This window comes from Cyprinodon tularosa, unplaced genomic scaffold (genome assembly GCF_016077235.1).
Source record: "Cyprinodon tularosa strain WSP-4 unplaced genomic scaffold, ASM1607723v1 ctg50, whole genome shotgun sequence".
In the NCBI taxonomy this organism is placed as follows: Eukaryota; Metazoa; Chordata; class Actinopteri; order Cyprinodontiformes; family Cyprinodontidae; genus Cyprinodon; species Cyprinodon tularosa.
Window position 1 is genome coordinate 808,965 of NW_024039230.1, and position 6,906 is coordinate 815,870.

The 6,906-nt window shown below is 37.6% G+C and overlaps 1 long non-coding RNA gene across 1 annotated transcript; it reads left to right on the forward strand.

Annotated features, from left to right (window-relative positions):
- The first annotated feature begins 5,530 nt into the window (after positions 1-5,530).
- On the forward strand, positions 5,531-6,492 carry LOC119795150. Its single transcript, XR_005282300.1, has 5 exons — positions 5,531-5,610; positions 5,709-5,772; positions 5,977-6,030; positions 6,229-6,255; positions 6,361-6,492. It is a non-coding gene; the product is annotated as an uncharacterized LOC119795150 (long non-coding RNA).
- Positions 6,493-6,906: the final 414 nt, after the last annotated feature.

A 6,906-nucleotide genomic window follows, 5' to 3' on the forward strand; every position in this document is an offset into this window, starting at 1 on the left:
TTGTATGTCTTTTTGACTGTAGGTCAGTGTAACAAAAAGACAAAGAAATAAGAAATTAAGAAAGAAAAAACTAAATTCTGCAAAAAAAAAATCCAATATAAACTGAAGGTTTATAGGAGTAGAGCTTTAGTTTTTACTTAATATTACTATGTAGGGCATCTGTCCTTTCTTCATTAAAAAACAGCATACATTTATTTAGTATTAAAATTTCTTAAAAATAAGAGCTTGACACATAAATGGGTTCCTACAATGAGCTCTTGCGCATCACTGACAGCCTAAGCCTGAGATTGTTTTCTACATTTGCATAGTTTCATTACAATTGCAGGTAAAGTTTATGCATGGTTCACTAAACCTTATTTTTTAATGCTTATGATGATAGAACCTAAAAGTCCATTTCCTGAATGGCCTCTAACAGAATCTGATTGTTCTTATAAAGCTTTTGTGACCCCAATAGATCACCCATGGCTGCTGGACATAGTGGGAGGAATAAAACAGTCCTTGTCCAATCAGGTGGCAAAGAGAAACTAACCTGTTTCATATCAAGGTTATAGCAGCAGGAGACATACATTTGTAAATTATTAAATAGAACTTCAAAAGACCAACTTTAAAAACTAAAGAAGAAGGAAAAAAATAAGTAAAAAAACATGTATTTTTACCAATCATTTTGACAGCAGTGATTTGTTAACATATTTTCTTCCGCTAAATAAATGTACTCAAAATAAATGTTGGTATTTTACCAATTTGTTAAGTTATTCAAATCTAAAAGAAAGGCTTCGACTATTTACTCAGAAAGCCAAAGCTGGATATCATATCCGCTTTCTTTGACTTCTTTTTTTATCAGTTATGATACTTAGCAACAGCCACTCTCATTTCAAACAATGTTCTGTTGTAATTTAGAGATGTAACGTATGATTTCTTAAAGCCTAACAACCAAAGAGTCTCCTAGAGTTAATCAGACTGAGTCATCCTTTCTGATGCTGCCTCCTCCGCTCCAGAGAAAAGGTCCTGCTGATTAGAACAGGCCTCTCACTGAGTACCATCCGTCATCATCTAACCCCCTGCTCCTCCCTTCTGATTACTCTGTCTCTGTATCACACACACACTCCCACATTAGCACATCTACAAGTAGCACAGACAGGCATACCGACGCACACAATATCCAAGCAGTACTCATTGATTGAATCAGAATTAATTGACTATGAGGTAATCATTGGCTGCAAACAAGGCTGTATGTCAGAGGAGTTGACATTTAGTCGACACAGTAGAGAAAGATGGAAGTGTGTGTTTGTATCCGAGTGTGTGTGTGTGCTGATGTATGAAGCATTACACAGTTACTCTCGATTCCACTGTCAGCAAGAGGGTCTGACTGAGGCCTGTTTAGTTGTAAAACCAAGCTGATAGCTTTATTAACAAGTCCAAGCAGATGAGGGGGATTATTTTATTCCATGGCGCGAGGACGGTGCTGAGCAGACAGCCTCCAGTTTGCAATGGATTTGTCGGCTTCCACTGATTTTTCATAAATTTGCCTGTTACAGAGTATGAGGCAGTCCTAACTGTCATGATTAGAATTGAATGTTCTCTTTAAAGAGGGTTGAATTAAAAAGGATTATAGCTATGAATTGTTATTATAAAATAGCATGGAAACAAATTCAAACATAATCAACAGTAGCTTAGCTAAATTAGCTGTCATGATGGAATCATAGCACAAACCTATGCTTTAGTTGTTTTTTTAATGCAAAGTATACCATCTCTGAATTGATTTTATGGTGACAAATTAAATGCATTAGAAATTTATACAGCTTAGATAAATATATAAAAGAATTAAGAGATGTACCACACATCGATAAAGATCAAAACTGTGGAAACAGCTAATAATGCTCTAAGAACCCCTGAAACACTTTTTTTTCTGATAAAAACGTTTTAACTGATACAAAAGGCATAGTGATATGTAGTTTAGTTTATTTTCACATATTACCTTTGGGGCTGATATATTTTGATAAACCTAGAGAAAGTTAAAAGTAGCTAATTTCTCAGCTTAATGAATGTGTTAGTGATCTTTTTTTGGATCAGTTTCTGAGCCTGTTTATAGAGGTGAATCTTAGCTGGAAAAAAGTTAGAACAATTGAAAAGTTAATTAATTTGAATGACTGGCTTATAAATAAAAAAGAAAATTAAAATATTATGTAAGACTACTGAAACGGTTTTAACAAGGCATGTTAGCATATGTCCTGCATTGTTGGTTACAGTTTTGTTTGCATGGTTTCCTGCAGAATACATGGAAGCAATCAATTTATGGCTTGGCTTAGGTTTTAAGAAAGACCACATTGGGTTAATAGAAACATGCTGGGTTAGTTGCCTCTGACTTTACCCTTAAAAATCATTACAGAAGTCTGCTCAGGGGAGCAACGGGTAGCACTGCCGCCTTGCAGCGACAAGGTTCCTGGTTCGTTCTGCATGGAGTTTGCATATTATGTGTGAGCATGCATGGGTTCTCTCCGGGTACTCCCGCTCTCTCCCACAGTCCAACAACATGACTCTTAGGATAATTGGCTTCTCTAAATTCTCCTTAGGTGTGAGTGTGAATGCGTGAATGGTTGTTTGTCCTGTTTGTCTCTGTGTTGCCCTGTGATGGACTGCCGACCTGTCCAGTGTGCACTCCGCCTCTCACCCGTAGACAGCTAGAGATAGGCACCAGCACCCCTTGCGACCCCACTTGGGATAAGCATAATGGAAAATGGATGGATGGAGTCACTACAGAGTGTTCTAATGATACTGCCACCTGTGGTCAAAATACAGAACTGCTACACTCTTCTGCTTATTCTCAACGCTTGTACTCTTACATGAAAACTTTTTTACTTAACTTATTAGTATTTAGTTTGAATCCGGTCACTTCTGAGTATCCACAAAATCCATCTTGAATATAATGCTTCGCTTTGTTTGCCAAGTTGGAGCCATTTAACATGCTTGACCTCAAATTATGGAGAAATAGCGCTGAAACTTCTGACCTACAGTAAATTCAGGGAAAATAGGTTTGAGGCTTATAGATGCTAGAGGCTCATAGATGCATCAGCACTGAAGGTGTCAGTCTGGGCATCAAATAATGTCTTAAGGGCTGGTTATACTCCCACAGCAGTGTGTCGCAGTGAACTAGCTGCGGATCGAGGGAGGAAGTGGGGGGGAGTTTGTCCTACAACAGAGGGACATGAGGGTGAAAAAGAGCGGGGATCCAGAAAGAAAAAGGGTCCCAGCGTTCTCTTGCACCTCGCTCTTTTAGCTGGTCCAACCTCACAAGTCATTTTCCGGAATGGCGGTCATAAAAACAAAACAAGCCGGTAAGGTAGCAAACAGGAAATAAGCGTAGTGTAGAGCAGATGTAGATTTGACAAATCAGAGGCCCCCTGTATGCGGCACTGTCTGCGGTCACCTACAATTTGGGAGAGGTACAGAAGTGTCTCTGCAGAGGGGGTGGGGACATTTCTGCATTCACTGGACACCCACACAGACAACCTAGATTCGATGTATAAATCAGCCTATAGTCGTAAAAGGTTAAATACATATAAAAAGGCAGTTTGTCTTTTACAACAGAACTTTGATTGTAGGCCTGAATGTGCAAAAGCTTCTCAGCAGATAAAGTGTAATTTAACAAGTAAGAATCTTAAACATTGTCTCCTCAGGTTTAATAGTAACTTACTACAATTAACATGACAACTGTGGTATAAGTGGAACACTTTAACCTCTCCTTTTTATGAAATAAAATATCTTCAGAGGGTCAACCAAGGACTTATTCTACGTTCAGACCGCAAGCAGCAGAGGAAGCAGAGGCAAGTAGTTTACATGCAAAGTCAATGGTTGATGCCCATCAAGGCGCAGGAAAAGGCCCGCATTGCGTTTTGAGCAGCAGGAGCAGCACGTCTGAGCAGCTGAAGCAGTGCCTCATAAGCTTCTGAGCATCTGACACACGTGACAACACTTCAGATGCAGCAGCTGCAGGAATTGGAAACATTTAACTTGTGCTGCTTTTTTTTGCCAAACATCAACCAATCTGAGAAGGTGATCTGTGAGCTGGCAGGGAGACAGACACAGCACTGCTGATCAAACCGCTACGATCACTCCTCTTTTCCACTTTATATTAATAATGGTTTAGGTGATAAACACCTAAATTAACTTAAAACGTCAAAACCTGCCTGTAAAATCTGTTCGCTGTTATTATTCTGTGGCCTGCAGTTTGTATTACGTACGTGAAAAATATGTGTGCAGTGAACAGTAGTGGAAAACCACGAAAAGGCTTTTATTAAATAAATTGAACATTATTGATCTCACATTGGAGAAATTTATCTCTGCATTTAACCCATCCCCTTGGGGAGCAGCGGTCTGCCATTGTGCGGCACCCGGGGAGCAGTGTGGGGTTAAGGGTCTTGCTCAGGGACCCAGAGTGGCAGATCAAACTCCCAATCTCAGGATTCAAAGCCCTATGCCCTAACCACTAGACCGCCACTCCCCATAACGGGATTCCAAGTGACAGAGCACCACTGGTGCACGGCGGTTTGAGCGGCTCTGACAGCTAAATAATATTGGAAGGCAGGATTATAATCTTGATGAACCGACTGTACAGATTAAGTTGTTTCAGATAAACTTTCTCACTTAAAAAGATTTTTTACCCACTGATCACAGCAAATATAGCTGCATTCGTTACAGGCAAAGAAACAATAGGGTAACTCCGCTCAACGCGCATCAGACACACTTTTCGAGCATGCAGCTAGAGCAGCAAAGATGCTTCAGCCCTGCCTTAGAAATAAACTTGTGCAAGCATACAAAATGAAGCAGCACACGCGATTTTTTGCAGCCTCTGCTGCATGCAGTCTGAAAGTAGCATTAGGGTTGCATGGTATAGGATAAGCCTACAGTATGAGATGGCATCTGGTCTTAGTGTAATTAGTGTCAATGACAAAACAAGGAATTGAGAAATTGGCTTCATCCTCAGAAACCCTGTTTTAATTTAATAAAAAGATCAATTTTGTTTGTATCTTTTCCTTATTAAGTTCTGAAATATGTTATTTAAATGGAATGGAATTTAAGACTACATTCTGTAGAAAAATATTTTTTACTATCCACCTGCAGAAAACTATTTAACTATTATTTTACCTTTCTGACATTTTTCCTCATTGTAGGATATGCTTGCATTATGTGTAAAAACTATGCAAACTCAATATGGCACAAAAATAATTATGTAACTGTCAATTATTTTGTTATAACTAAGGTTTGGAAGCGTGCAAACACAGAAAATGGGCAATTTTACTTGGTGTGTCTTGCCTATAGAAACCACAGAAGATGCTATAGACATCAATATTTCATAGTTAATTAGAGAAGGACCTCGCTGCAGCAAACAGAAAGGGGCGGGGACGGACCTTTCCGTCAGTCCCATAGCTTATTTGGAAATGGGACTATTGCATTCCGGAAATGAAGGGGGCGCTATTTTCATAATCACTAGTATAAATGCCTTAAAGATGCGGGGTTAAGAGGAAAGGAAGAAGAAAGAAAGAAGTTTGAAAAGTTTTTGCACTGGTGTTCGGCACATGATCCATAATGCAAAACCCACAAAATCAACAAAAGGTAATTTTACCTTCTTAAAATTTGTTTCACATAGTAAATTAATACGCTTTTCTAGATTCAGTTTTTTAAGAAAACCTTCAATTTGTCCTTTTTAAAAGGTCCAGAGAAGAACTACAAAAGGAGAGAAAGCGGAAAAAAGTTGATGAGAGGGCAAAATGTGAGGTAAGCTGTAGCTAAAATTCATCACTTTGTTGTTTTAAGTCATAGAATTTGTATTATGACCATTCACAGTGTACTTTTGTTCTATGCTTATTTTTTTAAGTCTGAAAGAAAATCAGGATAGAAGAATTAAAAGGGTTGAATCAGTTTTGATGTTATTTGGACTTGCATTCATCTTTCACTTAGAACATATCTGTATTTTTACAGACTCTGTGTGCTGATGACCACACCTATGCCAAAGGAGCCGAGGCACAAATCAAGGTTCATTTTTAAATTTACACATAACTAATAATTTTGATTTGTGTATCTTTATGTGCAAATGAGACTAAAACCCTAAATGATTTTTTTTAAATTAAAATTCATTATTTGGACAACTTTTTTTATATCATTAGAGATGAAAGGATAAGATACTGAGAGATATAAAGTATTAATTATTGTTTAATGCTCTTCACCATGCAGGTAGAAAGGATACCGCCAATCTTACAGGTAGGATTCATTCATAATCATATGTATCATCCATTCTTCCTGTATGACAGTCTTGCAATGCACCTGTTTTTTATTTTGTTTTTGTTTTTTTGTTTTTTTTTTCAGATGCAGAGGAGAGGAGAGTACCCTCGTTACTACTGTGATGGCATACCTGGACTTTGCCCTGAGTGCCAACATTGAATTCAAAGAAAATAAAAGTTGCTTTCCACAATCTGTCACATATTGTTATTTTTTTTTGTGACATGCCATTTGAAATCGTTTCTGATAAAGAATATTTACCTTTTGACTTGTGCAGTCCTCCTTTTTCATAATGTGTTCTTTCAATATTATTTACATTTTTTAAAGTTCCTTTTGTTGTAGCTCAGTTGATTTACATCATTTAGTTTTCATTGAAATGGTGTCGTTTCCACAAAGTTACATTGTGGCTGTAATTTGTTGGAGAGACAGTAGAACCAATAAAGTAGTTGTAAATATATTGTAACAGCGTTGTTTAACAATTGGAAAATTTTAAATGCAAGCAAAGCTAATAACTTGCAATATACAATGTTTCCTATACATTTTTGAACAATGACTGGAATCAATACAAACTTTCTTTACAAACCTGACATACAGACAAGTTGTTTATGTTTTAACAGTTAGAATCAACTTGTT